Source organism: Vulpes vulpes, chromosome 4 (genome assembly GCF_048418805.1).
Source record: "Vulpes vulpes isolate BD-2025 chromosome 4, VulVul3, whole genome shotgun sequence".
Taxonomy (NCBI): domain Eukaryota; kingdom Metazoa; phylum Chordata; class Mammalia; order Carnivora; family Canidae; genus Vulpes; species Vulpes vulpes.
In genome coordinates, this window is record NC_132783.1 from 131,073,238 (window position 1) to 131,093,016 (window position 19,779).

The 19,779-nt window shown below is 40.7% G+C and overlaps 1 pseudogene; it reads left to right on the forward strand.

The window, feature by feature from the left end:
• Positions 1 to 469: 469 nt before the first annotated feature.
• LOC112933543 (UDP-glucuronosyltransferase 3A1-like) lies at positions 470 to 19,245 on the forward strand (annotated as a pseudogene).
• The last annotated feature ends 534 nt before the right edge of the window (positions 19,246 to 19,779 follow it).

Here is a 19,779-nt window from a genome sequence, read left to right on the forward strand (position 1 = left end):
AAATTGATTAAATCATAGCCAGGCTAAGTAAACAGAGAATTGCTTTCCTTTATACCAAAAAGAACAATTGAAGTTTGAAATTAAAAACAATACCGTTTATATTAGTCCTAGCTAATGCAGTTTAAGAGAAGGAAATAAAAGGTACACAGATTCGGAAGGAAGAAATAAAACTGTCTTTGTTAGCAGATGACATGATTGCCTATGTAAACAACCTAAAAGAATTGGCCCAAAAAACTCCTGGAATAAGTAATTATGATAAGGTTGCAAGATACAAGATTAATATTACAAAAGTCAATCATTTCCCCATATAACCAATGGAAAAGTGAAATTCGAAATTAAAAACACCATACCAATGGCAACACGGCGGAAGGACAGGGGATCTCGATTCATCTGGTTCCCCCAAGTTTAGCAAGGTAACTTTCAAACCATCCTGAACACCTATGAATACAACCGGAGAGGTAAGGAAAGCATGGCTGGAACTCTACAAATAGAAAAGGGACCACTTCTTGCAAGGAGGATTGTGGAGAAGAGAAACGGGGGATCTATGGGAAGGTAAAGCGCAGGGGGAGGGAGCCTTTGTAGCCGGGCTGCAGGAAAGCGATACAGCCCTGGGGCTCAAAATCAGGACCTTTAGGAATCTGCTCCCGGGAAAGTCTTCCCTGCCTGAAAGGTGCTCAGTGGTGAAACGCAGAATTACAGGAGGGACAATGTGAGGTCTCAATATTCCTGGAGGAACAGAAAGATCAGGGGCGCCTGAGGGGCAGAGCTCCCAAGCATGGGATCAGGGAAACAGGTTTAGGTCAGGGAGCCCGGGGAGGACTCCCGCTTGTGCCATAAAACACGAACCGAACCGAGGACAGATCGGGTGACCTTTGCCTGCCGGGTTCCTGCAACGCTCTGCTTTCACCTGGGAGAGGCAGAGGGAGTGTGAAACCTCTCCCCACGGGAGTCCTGCTGCACAGGTCAGGGTCCGCCCACCTGCTCGTGGTGAGGAGGAGGAGGAGGAGGAGGAGGAGGAGTGAGTGGGCGCTAGAGGGGACTGCAGTTTGGCACCTGCTGGATCTCTTGGCTCCAGGGCTGGAGACCTCTGCGGGCCTTTTTTTTTTTTTCCTTTGCCCTGGGCCTTTTTTTTTTTCCTTTGCCCTCAAAAGAGGCACAGAAAGCCTCCAGGAATAAAAACCTCACACAGCAAACTGCTCCTACTGAGCCCAGCCACCCGGCAAGGCGCAGAGCCGCTCCACCCAGGCACCGACACCCGAGAATCCGGCAGCAGGCCCGGCCCACAGAAGACCAGCCCCAAGAACCCGAACAGCAAGTTACTGACCTACAGGGACTGAAGAATCCGGGACTAAGAGAAAGTAGCATTTAGCACTCGAGGATTTTTTTTTTCTTATGATTTATCTTTCAGGTTAAAATTTTCCAATATTCATTCTCTTTTCCCATCTTAACTATAACATTTTATTAACTCTGTTTTGAAGTTTTTTCTTTCGTATTTTACAATCACATGTTATAGATATATTCTTCATTTTTGGCTTCCTTACCACTTATTCAATATTTTATTTTTGTAAATATAGAAGTTTTTCTATATATATATATATATATATGAAAAAAATATATATATATATAAATTTGGAATTTCATACCTTCAACATACAGACCAAAATACACTCAAAACCAGGTGGATCACCATCTTGGTCCACCCTGTGAGATTCTGTTTTCTCTCATGCACCATTTCCCTCCCCCAACACCCCCTTTTTTAAAATTTCATTTTCTTTTTCTTTTTTTTCCTAACCCTAACTTTCCCCCAACTCCCCCCACCCCCTTTTTTTTAAATTTCATTTTCTTTTTCTTTGTCTTTTTTCTTTTTTTTTCTGGTCCCGGACCTCTATGGAAGTATCTAGTGTGTATTTTGCTTGGGTTGTGGGTGATATTTTGACTCTGCTCACTTGTACAGCCATTCTGCCCTGGACAAAATGACTAAAAGGAAGAATTCACCACAAAAAAAAAAAAAAGAACCAGAGGCAATACAGATTTAATGGATATGGATTTAAGTAAAAAGTTAGAGATAGAATTCAGGAATACAATGATAAAATTACTAACTGGACTTGAAAAAAGCATAAAACACTCAAGAGATTCTCTCACTGCAGAAATGAGATCTAATCAGGCCAAAATTAAAAATTTTCTAAAATGTACTCTAAACTGGATGCTCTAACAGCCAGGGTAAATGAGGCAGAAGAGAAAATAAGTGACATGGAAGACAACTTGATGGGGAAAAAGGAAACTGAGGAAAAGAGAAAAACAACTAAGAACCCAAGAGGAGAGACTCTGGGTGATAGTTTGAAAAAAAAATCCATATTATTGGGATTCCAGAGGGCATGGAGACAGAGAGGACCAGAAGGTATGTTTGAACAAATCATAGCTAAAATCTTCCCTAATCTGGGGAAAGAAACAAGTATTTATATCCAAGAGATAGGACTTCCTCTCCACCTTCCCCCCACCCCCAAATAAAACAACAACTGATCAACACCCTGACATATAATACTGAAGCTTGCAAATTTTGGAGATAAAGAGAAAATCCTGAAAGCAGCTCAAGACAAGAGATTCCTAACATAAAGTGGAAGAGAAACATCAGATTAATAACAGGTCTATCCACAGAGACATGGCAGGTCAGAAAGGGCTGGCATGGTATACTCAGGGTACCAAATGAGAAAAACATGCAGCCAAGAATACTTTATCCAGCAAGGCTGTCATTCAGAATGGAAGGAGAGATAAAGAGCTTCCAGGACAGATAGAAGCTAAAAGAATATATGACCACCAAACCAGCCATGCAAGAAATATTAAACAGGATTCTGAAAGCAAGAAGAGAGCCCAAGAGTAACATAGAACAGAAAGAAACAGACAATCCACAGAAACAGGGACTTTATAGGTAATTTAGTAGCACTAAATTCATATCTTTCAATAGTAACTCTGAATGTCAATGGACTAAATACTCCAGTCGAAAGACACAGGGTGTCAGGTTGGATAAAAAAGCAAGACCCATCTATATACTGTCTACAAGAGACTCATTTGAGGCCTTAAAGACACCTCTGGACTGAAAATGAGGGGGTGGAGAACCATTTATCATGCTAATGGACCTCAAAAGAAAGCTAGGGTAGTGATCCTCATATCAGGCAAATTAGATTTTAAACCAAAGACAGTAGTAAGGGATGAAAAGGAACACTGTAGCATACTTAAAGGGTATGATCTTCAAGTCCAGCAGAATATTTAATAAATATAAATATTCATGCTCCTAACAAGGGAGCAGGCAATTATATAAGCCAATTAATAACAAAAGTAAAGAATCACATTGATAATAATACAGTAATAGTAGGAGGACTTCAATACCCCACTCACAGCAATGGACAGATCATCTAAGCAGAAGGTCAACAAGGAAACAAGGACTTTGAACGAAACACTGGACCAGATGGATTTCACAGAAATATATGGAGCATTCCATCCTAAAACATACATATACATACATATTCTACTCCAGTGCACATAGAACATTCTCCAGAATAGATCTCATACTGTGTCATAAATCGGGTTTCATCTCCTACCAAAGATTGGGGTCATTCCGTGCATATTTTCAGACCATAATGCATTGAAATTTGAACCAATCACAAGAAGAAATTTGGAAAGCTCTCAGTTTTCCCCATAAGGTCAGGAACACTACAAGGATGACCATTCTCACCACTGTTGTTTGATACAGTATAGAAGTCCCAGCCTCAAAAAGAAATAAAAGGCATCCAATTGGCAAAGAAGAAGTAAAACTCTCATTCTTCACAGATGGCATGATACTGTATATGTTGAACCCAAAAGACTCCACCTCAAAATCCCTAGCACTCAAACAGCAATTCAGCAATGTGGCAGGATACAAAATCAATTCACAGAAATCAGTAGCATTTCTTTTTTTTTAAAGATTTTATTTATTTATTCATAGAGACCGAGAGAGAGAGAGAGAGAGAGAGAGAGAGAGAGAGAGGCAGAGACACAGGCAGAGGGAGAAGCAGGCACCATACAGAGAGCCTGACATGGGACTCGATCCAGGGTCTCCAGGATCATGCCCCTGGGCTGCAGGCAGCGCTAAACTGCTGTGCCACCGGGGCTGCCCATCAGTAGCATTTCTATACACTAATAATGAGACAGAAGAAAGAGAAAGTAAGGAATCGATCCCATTCATAATTGCACCAAAACCCATAAGATACCTAGAAAAAATTAACCAAAGAAGTAAAGGATCTGTACTCTAATCACTACAGAACACTTGGGAAAGAAATTGAGAAAGACACAAAGAGGTGGGAAAACATTCCATGATCATAGATTAGAAGAATAAATACTGTGAAAATGTGTATGCTACCCAGAGCAATTTACACATTCAGTGACATCCCTATCAAAATACCATGGACTTTCTTCACAGAGTTGGAACCAATAATCCTAAGATTTGTATGGAATCAGAAAAGACCCTGAATAGCCAGAGGAATGTTGAAAAAGAAAACCAAAGCTGGGCCATCACAATGCCAGACTTCAAGCTGTCGCACAAAGCTGTGATCAACAAGAGCATGGTACTGGCACAAAAACAGACACATAGATCAATGGAACCTAAGAGAGAACCCAGAAACGGACCCTCAACTCTATGGTCAACTCATCTCTGATAAAGCAGGAAAGACTATCCACTGGAAAAAAGACAGGCTCTTCAATAAGTGGTGTTGGGAAAATTGGACAGCCACAGGCAGAAGAATGAAACTGGACCATTCTTACACCATGCACAAAGATAAACTCAAAATGGATGAAAGACCTAAATGTGAGACAGGGATCTATCGAAATCCTAGAGGAGAACCCAGGCAGCAACCTCTGTGACCTCAGCCACGGTAACTTCTTGCAAGAAATGTCTCTAAAGGGAAGGGAAACAAAACCAATAGTGAACTACTGGGATTTCGTCAAGATAAAAAGCTTCACAGCAAAGGAAAAAGTTAACAAAACTAAAGGGCAGCCTACAGAATGGGAGAAGATATTTGCAAATGACATCAGATAAAGGGCTAGTATCCAAGATGTATAAAGAACTTACCAAACTCAACACCCCAAAAATAAACAATCCAGTCAAGAAATGGGCCGAAGACATGAATAGACATTTCTCCAAAGAAGACCTACACATGGCCGACAGGCACATGAAAATATGGCACCTCATCACTTGTCAGCAGGGAAATACAAATCAAAACCACAATGAGATACCACTTTTACATTGGTGAGAATGGCTAAAATTAACAAGTCAGGAAATAAGAAATGTTGGTGAGGATGTGGAGAAAGGGGGGAACCCTCTTACACTGTTGGTGGTTTGCAAGCTGGTGCATCCACTCTGGAAAACAGTGTGGAGGTTCCTGAAAAAGCTAAAAATAGAACTACCCTACAACCCAGCAATTGCACTACTGGGTGTTTACCCCAAAGATACAAATATAGTAAAACGATGGACATTGTACCCCCATGTTCATTGCAGCAATGTCCACAATAACCAAACTATGGAATTAGCCAATGTGTCCTTAGATAAGTGGATAAAGAAGATATGATATATATGTATACACACACACACACACACACACACAATGGAATATTACTCAGCCATCAGAAAGGATGAATATCTACCATTTACATCAATGTGGATGGAACTAGAGGGTATTAAGTGTATAAGTCAATTGGAGAAAGACACTTATCATATGGTTTCACTCACATTTGGAATATAAGAAATAGTGAAAGGGACTATAAGGGAAGGAGGGGAAACTGAGTGGGGAAAAATTAGAGAGGCAGAAAAACCATGAGAGTCTCCTAACTCTAGGAAACAAAGGATTGTGGAAGGGGAAGTGAGTGGGGGGATGGGGTGACTGGGTGATGGGCACTACAGTGGTCACATGATGTGAAATGAAGAGCACTGGGTGTTACACTGTATGTTGACAAATCAAATTTATTTATTTATTTATTTATTTATTTATTTATTTATTTATTCATTCAATCCTGAGGTCTTTTGTTTTCTTTACATTTATCATGCCATGAATTCATAGGGAATGGGTTCCAGCAGTTCAGGCTCCTTTCCATTGGTTCTCACAAAGTGTGCTTCTCTGGGTGGGGCACGCTGGCACTTCAGATGGACCCAAGTGCCTTTCTCTTTGGTTTCCTTCTTTTTCTGATCATTTTCCTTCACATGCTTCAGGAAGCTATCTTGGCTCTTTGAGTGTTTAATATGCTCAATGCGGACATTAATTCTCTTGGCAAGAATCTTGACCTTAACCTGTTTGTTTACAACAATGCCAACAGAATGCTAAGTAACATTGTAGACTCTTCCAGTTTTGCCATGGTAGCATTTGTGGGGCATTCCTTTTTGAACAGTGCCCATTCCCTTGATGTCCACAATAATCACCTTTCTTATAGATTCGCATGTATGTGGCCAAAGGAACAACTCCATGTTTTCTAAAAGGCCTAGAGAACATATAACAGGTACCTCTCCGCTTTCCCTTTGTGCTCATTTTGGCAAATTACTGAAAGATGGCGGTTCCGGCCAAAAGGAAGGCGGCAAATTGAATTTAAATTTAAAAACACACACACACACACACACACACACACACACACACACACACACACAATACCATTTACAAAGGCACCCCCAAAAGTGAAATACTTAGATCTAAATCTAACAGAATATATGTAGAGAGAAGATGTATATGAGGAAAAGTACAAAACTGATTAAAGAAATTAGATAACCTAATAAATGGAGAGAATCTGTGTTCATAGAAAGACGCAACATTGTCAAGATGTCAGTTTTTCCCTACCTAATCTGTAGAGTCAATGCAATCCCAGTCAAAATTCCAATAAGTTATTTTGTGGGTATTGACAAACTAATTCCAAAGTTTATATGGCAAGCTGAAGACCTGGACTAACACAATTTTGAAGAACAAGAAAAAGAGAATTGACACTACCCAGCTTCAAAACTTACTATACAACTGTAGTAATCCAAACATTGTAGGACTGACAAAAGAGTAGACAGTGAAACAGAATAGAAAGTCCACCAGTAGGCCCACAAACAGTCCATTGATCTTTGACAAAGGAACAAAGGCAATTCAATGGAGAAAGGATAGTCTTTTCAACAAAGGAGGCTGGGACGAATGAATAGCCACAGGCCAAAAAGAAGGGGAAAAAATGGAATCTAGACAGTGCTGACTTTACATCTTTCACAAAAAATAACTCAAAATGATTCATAAATGCAAAACTATAAACCTTCTAGAAGATAACAGAGAACATAGATGACTTTGGGCTTGGCAATGAGTCTATATATCACGCAAAAATGTGTGTGTATGTAAGAAGACATATACAAGAACGTTCATAGCAGCATTCTTCATAGTCCATGAACAGCTCAATAAACAGAATAATTTTACTTATTCAACATGATGATATATACATGTACAACTAAATGAAAATTAATGATTTGCAGCTATGCAACAGCATAGATGAAACTCACATAATGCGTATCAAATGAAGCCACATGTGAAAAAATAATATAGTGTGGTTACACTTAAAGTCCAAAAACTGGCAAAACTAGACTGCCTAGTACAAACGTTGATGCTTTGTAGTAAAACCATAAAAATAATCAAGGAAGAAATTACCATACATGTCAGGCTATTGCTTACCTTGGAGGAGAGGAAGGGATCAGTGATTAAAGTAAAGCACAAGAGAAGTTTCAGCACTGTGGCCTGTCTTCTCTTTCTCGGGGGCTGGTTTTCTAGATGTTCACTTTGTAATGGGTTGTTGAGAACTACATGCTTTTGCGTGTGCTTTCCTGTATGTGCATTTTATTTTGTAGTAAGGGTAAAATCTTTAGGGAGAGCATTAAATTACATAATTTACCGCATAAATTGGGTGTGGAGGAAGTTGCATTATAGTATGCTAAGGTCATGATAACATAAAGGAGGAATAAAGATATTGCTTAAGCTAAACTTTGTGAAGGATGCGTGCTGTAATCTCTTTAGTAACTATTAAAAGAATAAAAATGGAATTTAGCTTCAAATACAGGGAAGTTGGAATGACCCCCCCCCCCCGCAAAATGATCCAATTCAAAACAGCAAAAGAACAAAAACAGCCAAAACCCAAATTTTATTGTTTAGAAATGCATACATAGTTGGGCAAACTATAAAGTCATATGAAGCAATTTAGCATTTAAGTCATGGTAGTGCTTCCGGTAGGGATGGACATTCAGGGGCATCGCTCAGAGAACCTCTGGGTTAGTAAGGGCAACGTTTCATTTCTTTGGGTGCTTTTTCCAAGCATGTTTCTACTTATTAACTAAATATTTATATTTTATGCTCTTTTGGTTTTTTAAAAAGATTACTTATTTTGGGAGAGAGAGCATGTGCAAGCAAAGGGAGGGACAGGGACAGGGTGGCTCAGCAGTTGAGCACCTGCCTTCGGCTCAGGGCGTGATCCTGGAGTCCTGGGATCGAGTCCCACATTGGGCTCCCTGCATGGAGCCTGCTTCTCCCTTTGCCTGTGTTTCTGCCTCTCTCTCTCTCTCTCTCTCTGTGTCTCTCATAAATAAATGAATAAAATCTTTAAAAAAAAAAGAAAAGGGAGGGACAGAGGGAGACAGAGAGAGAGAGAAAACCCCTAAGCAGATTCCCCGCTGAATAGGGATACCAAGTTAGGGCTTGATCCCAGGATCCTGAGATCATGACCTGAGCTGAAATCAAGAGTCACATGCTCAACCGACTGAGTCACCCAGGTGCTCCTGCACTTTTCTGAATTTCTGTTTGTATTTCAAAATGTAAAAGGTTTTAGGGGATCCCTGAGTGGCGCAGCAGTTTAGTGCCTGCCTTTGGCCCAGGGCGCAATCCTGGAGACCTGGGATCGAATCCCACATCGGGCTCCCGGTGCATGGAGCCTGCTTCTCCCTCTGCCTGTGTCTCTGCCTCTCTCTCTCTCTCTCTCACTGTGTGTGCCTATCATGAATAATAATAATAAAAAAAAAGTAAAAGGTTTTAAAAAGAAAAATCAACTTCTATAAATTACATTAATAGTTGAAAAGAGTAAAATCTACATGATCATCTCAAATAGATGTTGAAAACATTTTGATATAATTTCTTTAGTGTTTTTAAAGTCTTGTTTTTTTAAAGAAAGATAGCATTCTTTTTTCCGATAAAGGATGTATATCTATATATGTACCTAGAGACATATATCTATAAACAAGAACATAAAACTATGGAAGAAATCATACTTAATGCTATCTTTGAGATCCAGAACCAGCCACGAATGCCTACCATCATCACTTCTATTTAACACTGTATGTTCCATAATCATAAGAGAAATGAAAGGCCTAAGGATGGGAAAAGAACAAGCATTTATCCATCTTGATTTTGATGGTCATGTATATGGAAGATCCAAAAATACACAATTTACTGAAAAGTGTCATTTTTTAATATGGTGTTTGGGATCCCTGAACCCTGGTTAAGTCAGAGACCCTCAGGGACACTTGGGTGGCTCAGTGGTGGAGCATCTGCCTTTGGCTCAGGACGTCATCCCGGGGTCCTGGGATCAAGTCCCTTGTGGGGTTCCCTGCGGGGGGCCTGCTTCTCCCTCTCCTGTGTCTCTGCCTCTCTCTCTGTGTCTCTCATGATTAAGTAAATAAAATCTTTAAAGAAAAAGAAAGTCAGAGACCCTCAACAAACCTGAACCTCAGACTCATTTGTTAGAGAGAGAGAGGGGTGGGGAGTGGGATGGTTTATAACATTACCTGTGAGGGTGGTTGTGAGGATTATAATCAAATAATGCATTTGAAAATGCCAAAAAACACATGATAGTACCTTAACACCAAAGAAGAAGGCAGGAAAGAAAGAAAGAAAAAAAAGTAAGGAAGCAAAGGAAAGGCCAGGCCAAGCATAATGCTGCCCCACAGACACTCAGTTGTTAAGAAACAGCAAGCATCCTGGTGGTGAAGCTCATCCTTTTCTTTCAGAGCCTTATCAGGAAGTCACATCTCAGGGCGGGGGGGGGGGGCACCCCTGCTTCATTTTTTTTCTCCTAAGCACTTAGCACCACCTAACATGATAGATGAGCTAACATATTAGATGAGCTAATGCTCATCTCTCTAACATGAGTTCCACGAGGAATGATTTTTGTTTCGTTTGCAGAACCACTCTGCTCTGACCCACGCTAAGGGTCCAATAAATTGGTGTTGAATGGGTGAGATTGCTCAGGCGTCCCCCCGCCCCGACCTGCGCTGCTGCATTATAGCAGGTGCCAGGCTGTGAACGCCAGGCTGTTCCAAGCTCCGCCCCCTGGGGCTCTTCCCTGGGGGAAGAGGGGAGAATCGGAGGCTAGGGCTGTGTGACAGAGATAGTGAGAAGGCAACGGGCACCCAAAAGTCCAGAGAAAGGTCCAGCAAAAGGCAAGGGAATCTGAACAGCAGACCCAACTTGGCATTCCAGGCTAGCCCTGCCCTGGAGTTTCCCTTGGCCGCTGCAGGGACTGGCCTGTCCTCGCAGGATTTTCGTTGAGACTCTGCAGCCCTGGACTTCCAGGCAGGGCCCAGGTGAGAGGTCGGGGCCCCAAGAGGTGTCAAAGGGCCCAGCAGGGGTGGGGTGAAGACACCGGGCCTGATGCTTGGCTGCCACCCAGTGAGGGCAGGCACGCCGCGTAGGCCTGCAGCTTGCCCCCCCACCACCTCCCCACCATCCTGAGTCTCCCTCCACCTGTCTCTCCTTCCTGCTTGATGCACCTGGGCGGGGCAGGTGCCTGCGGGGTCCTGAGGCCCGGCCTGGGAGCCCGGGTTGACTTAAGACAGAGCAGAACCATTTGACTCCAGCAAAAAATGAGTTTAGGCGGAGAGAGCAAGGGAACTGCAATTCAGGCCAAGCAACCGACGGAGAATCCCAAGACACCAAGAGAAGGTGAGCTCTTACCAGACCTTGGGAGGAAAGTGGGGAAGGTTACTCTGAAGACATATTTCTAGGAGAGCAAGAGTTTGAGATTGGGGCGGTTCCTTGTTGGTCAAAGGTGATGGTTAGTGACTTATTGTTGGGGAAGGGAGGGATCTCCCTTCCTTTTCTTTTTTTTTTTTCTCCAGACATTTAAAAATTTATTTAAATTGAATCAATTAATATATAGTGTTTTATTAGTTTCAGAGGTAGAGTTTAATGATTCATCAGTTACATACACCCAGTGCTTATTCCATGAAGTGCCCTCCTTAATGTCCATCACCCAGTTACCACATCCTCCCAACCCACCCTCCCCTCCAGCAGCCCTCAGTTTGTTTCCTATGACTAAGAGTCTCTTAGGGTTTGGCTCCCTCTCTGATTTCATCTTGTTTCCTTTCTTCCTTCCCTTCCCCTATGATCCTCTGTTTTGTTTCTTAAAGTGCACTTATGAGTGAGATCATATGATTAATTGTCTTTCTCTGATTAATTTATTTCGCTTAGCATAATACCCTCTAGTTCCATTCAACTCCTAAGTGAAAAGTGCCTTCCTGTGTTGAAATAATTCTTACCTTCCTTTCCCCTGCTGGCTGTGTGGACTGTGTGGTACCTGCTGAGACCTCTTCCTTCAGGCCTTCCCTACTGCATTTTTAAGGTTTCCTTGATTTTCACACCCAAGATGTCTGAATTTTGAGTGGAGCCAAGCTGGGGCTTGGCTACACAAAGCATTTACACTTTAAAGGAAGTTTCTAAGGTTAAAGATCAGCCCTCCACCCCATGACTGTCTCCTGGACTCATTTTCTAGTCACTTTGTGGTTTTCACTGTAGCAAAAATTGCCAAAGAGAAGGCTCCCAGGATACTCCTGGTCAGCTGTCTACTATAAGAAGCCATATGTATACCACCAAGTGCAGTTATTTTTTAGAGCTTGATTAAGGAGGTGGGTGGGGGGTGGGGGTGAATGGGTGACGGGCACTGAGGGGGGCACTTGACGGGATGAGCACTGGGTGTTATTCTATATGTTGACAAATTGAACACCAATAAAAAATAAATTTATATATATAAAAAAAGGGACACGACCTTTACTAAAATGTAGTTTATTTCCAAGAAAGAGGAACGCTTTCAACTCTAAGTAAGTCCTCAAGAGCTTATCACATTGACATGGATAGAGGCTCTGGGTCACAGGACAGGGAAACCATAGAGAAAAGTTGCTCTAGGTGAGGGTTCAGAGAGTCAGCGTGAAGACTCTGAGGGTCCAAGGCAGGGTTGCCCATATAGGAAATGAAGAGATGGATGAAGCTTTCCTTCTGCTCATCATCCAATGAAGGCTTATCCTGAAGCTTCTCTATATCCCCACCTTCCCACCCTGGTTTTTCTCTTCGTGGACCTCACAAAAACGAAACCTTGTTTTGAGGGGGAAGTCATTATCTAATGATGGACCGGGTATCTCAGATTCTTTAAGACCATGGGCATAATGTGATATCACTCCAACAGAATGGACTTTTGTTCACATCACGTATCATATCTTTCTATTCTGTGGACTGGTTCTGTCCAACAGAAATATAACAGGAGCCACAAATGCAAGCCCCATGATGTAATTATATTCCAGGAGCCACATGAAAAATAAAAACAGGTCAAGCTAATTTTAATAATATATTTTATTTAACTCAATATATCCAAAATATAATTTCAACATGTAAACAATATAAACATTATTAATGAAATATTTCATGTTCGTTTATACTAAATCTTTGAAATCTGGTGTGTATTTTACAGTTCACACTAGCCACATTTCAAGTGCCCAACAGCTACATGTAGTTAATGGCTGCCATACTGGACGGTAGTGTTTGGACCCTTCTACCATAAGTGATAAGCTATGAGTGCCTTGGTGTGTTAAATGTTCAGCAAAATTTCATTTGAGTCTACTGAATTATTATTATGAAAAAAGATATGTGTGGTATGTGTGTCTACTTCAAGGTCCAGCTTAAACCATAACTATAGCGTAAGAAAATTGGAAACATTGTTTGGCTCTGTTCATCATCCTCTGCACTCCTCCATCTCATATCCTCTCACCTCTATCTTCAGCCCATTCACAGGAACCCTTCATAAACATTTCCAGATCGATTTGATAAAACGCTACTTTGTTTATATTAAATCTTAAGTATCATTTGTGAAGACTGGATAAAGATGATTTTTCTGATTACTAATGATTCTAGAAAAAGAAAACAGTAAAACTGCAGAAACTTATCAAAGAGCTAATACAAGAAGAAATTTCAGAACTAAAATACATGAAACTCCACAATGAAAGGTTCCCATCCAGCACTCAAGACAAAGAATAAAAAAATGATCTACACTGAGACCAATCATAGTGAAATTTCAGAGTAGTAGTGATTAATAAAAAGCAACCTAAATGTTTTACTACACTTCAGTGGTGAATAAGACTCAGAATGGCATCAATCCTTTTAGCGTTGACATTACAACAGTGTTCACAGAAAATCAAGAAGATTTGACAGTAAAATCATCTCAAAGGTTTTCCTTTTCATATACTGCTTCTTAAGAATTTACTGCAGCATTTAGTCCCAGCAGAACAGTGGCCTAACCAAGAAAGAGGAAGACAGAGAGTCAGTCAATAGAACTGGTGAAAGAAGAGAGTGTTAAGATTTGCCCTAAGACATCAGCTGTGCAGTTGGCGTGGAGAGCAGTTAGTTCAGACTGAATCAGTGGAAGAATCCAGAAAGAACATATCCTAGGAAAAAAATTAGTCAATAGGTTGACATTACTGGAAATTGAATTAGAGGAAATTGAAAGGCTGAGCAATACACACAGAAACAAAACAAAACAAAACCTAAACAATTTTTTTAAACAGGCAAAATTAACTCCAAGGGGGAGAAAACTACACAAATGAAAACCAGATAATAATATACTATTTAGCTAAAAAATAAACAATTTTTACATAGTTATAAGAATATGAACTTGGAATGTTTGAATGCTTATATAACTCAATATATTGTGGTATAACTAATTGAGAAGATGATTCTTGGATTTGAGAAGCTCTGACCTATTCCTGGGAATCTAGAAGGCCATGTGCACATTCAGGACTGTGCACATGTTGAGGAAAGACCTGAGAAGGCCCTAAGTGCTCACTTTTGATCACCCTTGAGGCTCTGCACAAGCAGGAAGTGAAGGCTAAGGTAGTGTCATAAACTGTTTGCCCTTTTTTTTTTTTACACAAAAATAAAGCAATTATTATTTGGGAAATCTGAATGAGTGAATGAATTAACTAATAAATCAAACAATTCTTCCATTATCTCTGAACAAGTCAATTCAGGCAGTCTTGGGAATATGGTACTCTGGCAAACATTCCCAGTTTGTTTAGCTTCCAAGCTTGAATGAGTAAATAGTACCCTTAGAAATTGGGGTGAATCTCACCTTATGAACCTCGCCTACTTCTCTCCTTGCCTTCAATCTCTCCAGCTTAGGGACAAGGAAGCTCACCATTTCATTGTTGGATAAAGTCACAGTTACTCAATTTCACTTCTTTCTCTTTTCATAAGTTTTTTGATGATGAGGTCACTTACAAAGATTGATTTTTTGCAAAACTTGAACCTGGCCATTAAGATCCACTCATTGCATAACTCACTTGCTTTCAGCCTGGCAGACGGTAAGTCATGAGGCTGACTCTTGGAAATTCCACTCATCGGAAACTCAAAATAACAAGAAGGTACTCATCTTAACTATGAAATCATAGAGAGGAAAATCATAGTGTCTGTGTTAAGTAGAATGTCCTTGCTGCTCCCTCATTTCTGAAAATGAAGCTACTCACCAGTCAAGGCATTTCTTTCTTTCTTTCTTTCTTTCTTTCTTTCTTTCTTTCTTTCTTTCTTTCTTTCTTTCTTTTTAAGATTTATTTATTTATTCATTCAGAGAGACAGGCAGAGACACAGGCAGAGGGAGAAGCAGGCTCCATGCAGGGAGCCCCAATGCCAAACTCCATCCCGGGTCTCCAGGATCATGCCCTGGGCTGCAGGTGGCGCTAAACCTCTGCACCACCGGGGCTGCCCAGTCCAGGCATTTCTTAAATACTGCCTCCTACATAAAATGTGTTTTATTTATCTCATTTCTTCTCTAAACTTCTCTATACCCCTGACTTAGCACTTACTTTTGTGCTGTATTTTTTTTTCATTAGAAAGACTTATTGGGTACTTAATATGTGCCAGGCAATGTAGGAGTTGAGATAGCAGAGAACGAAAGCTATTGGAAAACAAACAAAAAATCCCCATGTCTTCCCTTTGTTCTCCCATCCTCCAACTAGATGAATCAGGGAACATACACTTTTAGAGTGTGACCTATAGAGCTTAGCACTGTTTCTGCCAGTTTTTTCTCTCTCATTGGAAGTTAATGTTTATATTTCCAAGTGTTAATTTCTAAAAGTTTATAGCTGCTGTCTTGAATTTTTCAAGACTATTCCATGTGTTACCTTAATTTTCTTTCTTTTTCTTTTTCTTTCTTTTTTTTTTAAAACTTGAACTCAGGACACTGAGATCAAGAGTCACATGTGCTATCGCCTGAGTCAGCTATTGCCTGAACCAGCCAGGTTCCCCCTTTAAACATTTAAAAAAATAGGGGATCCCTGGGTGGCGCAGAGGTTTAGCGCCTGCCTTTGGCCCAGGGTGCGATCCTGGAGACCCGGGATCGAGTCCCACGTCGGGCTCCTGGTGCATGGAGCCTGCTTCTCCCTCTGCCTGTGTCTCTGCTTCTCTCTCTCTCACTGTGTGCCTATCATAAATAAATAAAAATTTAAAAAAACATTTAAAAAATACTTAATTTTATGTATTTATTTATTTATTTACCAGAGAGAGAGAGAAAGAGAGAGAGGCAGAGACACAGGTAGAGGGAGAAGCAGGCTCCATACAGGGAGCCCAGCTTGGGACTCGACCCCAGGTCTCCAGGGTCACGCCGTGGGCAGAAGGCAGTGCTAAACCGCTGAGCCACGGGGGCTGCCCCCCCAAAATACTTAATTTTAAAAATGTATCTCCACTGATGTATTTGAAATTGATAGTAGTGCACAGAGAGAATCACTGTACTAACTGCTATGCTAACTAAGCTGTTTCAACACTTTCATAATGCCTAGCTTTTTCTTTTGAAACAGTGAACACACTGGTACTTTTTTTATTTGTAATGACTTGCTCAATATCTGTTTTCCCTATCAAAGTGTAAGCGCCATGAGGGCAAAGATCATGTTTTCTTTGCACATTACTAGGCCCACAAAACCTACCATAGTGTATAACACATAGTAGGCAGAAGATAAACCTTTATTACAGAAAGATCAAGACTTCTAAAAATACTAGGTTGAATTATAAATTACATCTTCCTTGACTAGCCTTTTACAGTTATTGAAACCTTTGATATTATCCCAGATATAATTAGGAAAATTATCCTGATGTGATCATTGAATTCAAGAAGCCTCCTTGGACTGTTCTTTCTCCTGCTTAAATTTTTTTTTAAAGATTTTATTTATTTACTCATGAGAGACACACACACAGAGGCAAAGACACAGGCAGAGGGAGAAGCAGGCTCCCTGCAGGGAGCCCAACGTGGGACTCGATCCTGGGTCTCCAAGATCATGCCCTGGGCTGAAGGCAGCACTAAACCACTGAGCCACCTGGGCTGCCCTGTTCTCTCTCCTGCTTAAAGTAGTTATCTGCTTTCCTCCTCCTGTCCCTGATCCAATCAGAACAACCTCATCAAACTTACTACACTGACTGTCCATTTAGTCCCATTTATTTTCTCCTCATAACCTTGTGTCCTTTTGGAAGAAGGCTGTCCTACTGATCATGCCACTGAAATGACAAAACAACTTCCTCTCTCTTGTCCCCAGTGATTATCAGTAATTATTCTCATAGAAAGAATTTTCTTCATGGAAACAGAACTTCTTACAACTTTTGTCCCCAAATTAGTTCATTCCATCTTCTTTCTCCTGAACCAATTATAAAAAGAGTTGAACCAGTGGCACCTGGGTAGCTCAGTTGGTTAAGGGTCCGACTCTTGGTTTCAGCTCAGGTCATGATCTTAGGGTTGTGAGATGGAGCTCCACGTCAGGTTCAGCACCCAGTGCAGAGTCTGCTTGAGATTCTCTGGCCCTTTTCCATCCTGTCTGCCCCTCTCCACCCCACCCCCCACCACTCTCTCTCCCTCTCTCAAATAAATAAATCTTTAGAACATAGTCGAACCATTTAAATATACATGAATAGTGGTATACCCTGTGTCCTTATGTTAGGATAAATGCATATTTGCCTTCTCTTTCTCTCAGGATGGCACTTCTCAACCCTGGCTGCATATTAGAATCACCTGAGGAGCTTTAAGCAAATACTTATGCTTGGGGCCCCACTTTCAGAAAGTCTTATGTAAATTATTAATGGTGAAGCCCAGGCATAGATGTATTTATAAACCTCCTTAGGAATTATAGCAAAAAGTCAGGGTAGAGACCTTCCTCCTGGAGCCATGTTTCTATCTCCCCCTTCACCGCTTGCCAGAGGGCATAGGGCAGTGCTCTTACCTAAGGGTTCTCTTTAAGTGTTGTGCCTTCACTTTAGCAAAAGTAGATCAAGTACCTGATTGCTGATCTTTGGTTTATAAGTCAACTGCCTGAATCCTAATTAGAATCTAATTTTCAGCCTATTTTGTGGATCCTCAGTTTAGAATCACCATAGCAAAGATTTAAACATTATTAGAAAAGTAAATGAATACCCCATAAAACAAAGTAAACACTCAAGTAAAAGCTTACATGGATATTAATCTTCAGTAAGGCTTTTTAGACTTTGTATCACAGAAGAGGCCCTGAGAGATAGAGAAAAGTGCAAAGTCCTTATTCACTGGCCCTTAAGCGGGGAGCTTAAATAATAGTGACCGTTTTTGAAGGATTTTTTTGCCAGTGGAGTGTGAAGGCCTCTATCTGCCCAGTAGTTGAAAGCAAAAAACTAGCAGCTGTCACTGGCACACAGCTTCTACAGTGGTTTCTCCAACGGAAAATGCTGTTTTTTCACTTATGTTCATAGGACCCTGTCATCGAGATGCTTACAGCCCCGGGAAAATAAGTCCTACACACATGTACATTCGAGAGCAAAGTTTACATATAATTGAAGATCATATAGAGCATCATGGATGAACTTCAGCATTCAGCCAATGGAGAGAGGTCATAGGCTTCAGCTATAGCTGGTAACATCTCAGGGCAGGAAGAGCATTGAAAAGCGGGTAGGAGTTCCATGAGGGGAAGGAAGGAAGAGGAATATTCGAAGCATTAGGAAGAATTATAGCAAAGAAAAAACAAGGTAGATTTGGAGATCATGAAAAGACCAACAGCTAGAGCAGAAAATTCTTAGGAGAGAACAATAGAAGGGATTATTGCCAAAAGTGCTTTCTAGATTAGTCACTTCTGGTGGCAGGATTCTTTTGTGTGTTCCAAGATTAACACTATTTATGAATATTGAACATTTCTCACTTCTTTTTTCTTTCTTTTGCAGGAACTCATTTAAAGAACTTTTAAAGGTCATGAAGCTCTACATGCAACTCAGTGTAGTCATTGATTAGGAAGACATTGTGGGCTCCTTCAAGAATGAGAGTTTCGAGCCAGTGGTGATTGATGCTATAGATCACTACACTCCCCTGGTTGTTGAGAAACTTAGAAGGCCATTTGTGACCATCCTTACTGGCACATTTGGAATTATGAATTTTGGGATGCCTGGGTGGCTTAGCAGTTGTGCACCTGCCTTCGGCTCAGGGCATGATCCTGGAGTCCCAGGATCGAGTCCCACGTCGGGCTCCCTGCATGGAGCCTGCTTCTCCCTCTGCCTGTGTCTCTGCCTCTCTCTCTCTTTGTGTGTCTCTCATGAATAAATAAATAAAATCTTAAAGAAAAATAGGAATTATGAATTTTGGGCTGTGTGAGCCTGTGTCTTATGTTCCAGCATTCTACTCCTCCATGACAGATCACATGGATTTCTGAGGCCTAGTGAAGAACTCTCTGATGTTTTTCATTTCGACCTTGAAGGAATGGTATATTTATACTCAGGTTGATGACTCTCATGTCAGGGAACATTTCCCAGAAGGCTCCAGGCCAGAGCTCTTTAATCTTCAACTGAAAATTAAAGCAGAGCTGTGGTTTGTTAATTCTGACTTTGCCTTTATTTTGCCTGACCCCTGCTTCACAACATTGTTTACACTGCAGGTTTAATGGTCAACCTGTTGAACCAATACTCAGGTAAATAAAACCTTTGTGCCCCATTTAGATGTGAGGAGTCACCCTCATGATGGTGTCTTTAGTGCACAGATAGCAATTGTTCAAAAGTTAAATCAAGGTGGGTTTTTTTAAGACTTTATTATTTATTTATTTATTTGTTTGTTTGTTTATGGGGGGAGAGAATAGAGGGAGAACAAGCAGGGTGAGAGGAAGAGGGAGAGAGAATCTCAAGCAGACTCTGCTGAGTGCAGAGCTTGACACAGGGCTTCATCTCATGACCCTGAGATCATGACCTGAGCTAAAATCAAGTCAGATGTTTAACCAACTGAATCACCCAGGCATCCCATAAAGCTAGGTTTGTTTGTTTGTTTGTTTGTTTGTTTGTTTTAAAGAAATTGCTTTATAACTTTGCCAATGTACAGATAAGGATATTCTCCAATGCTTTCTTTTTCTGTAGGCTTTATAGTTCTGGATTTTATATTTAAACTTATGATCTATCATGAATTAATTCTTGTATATAAATTATTTAGAAGACTATGGTTCTTTAAAATATATATAGATAT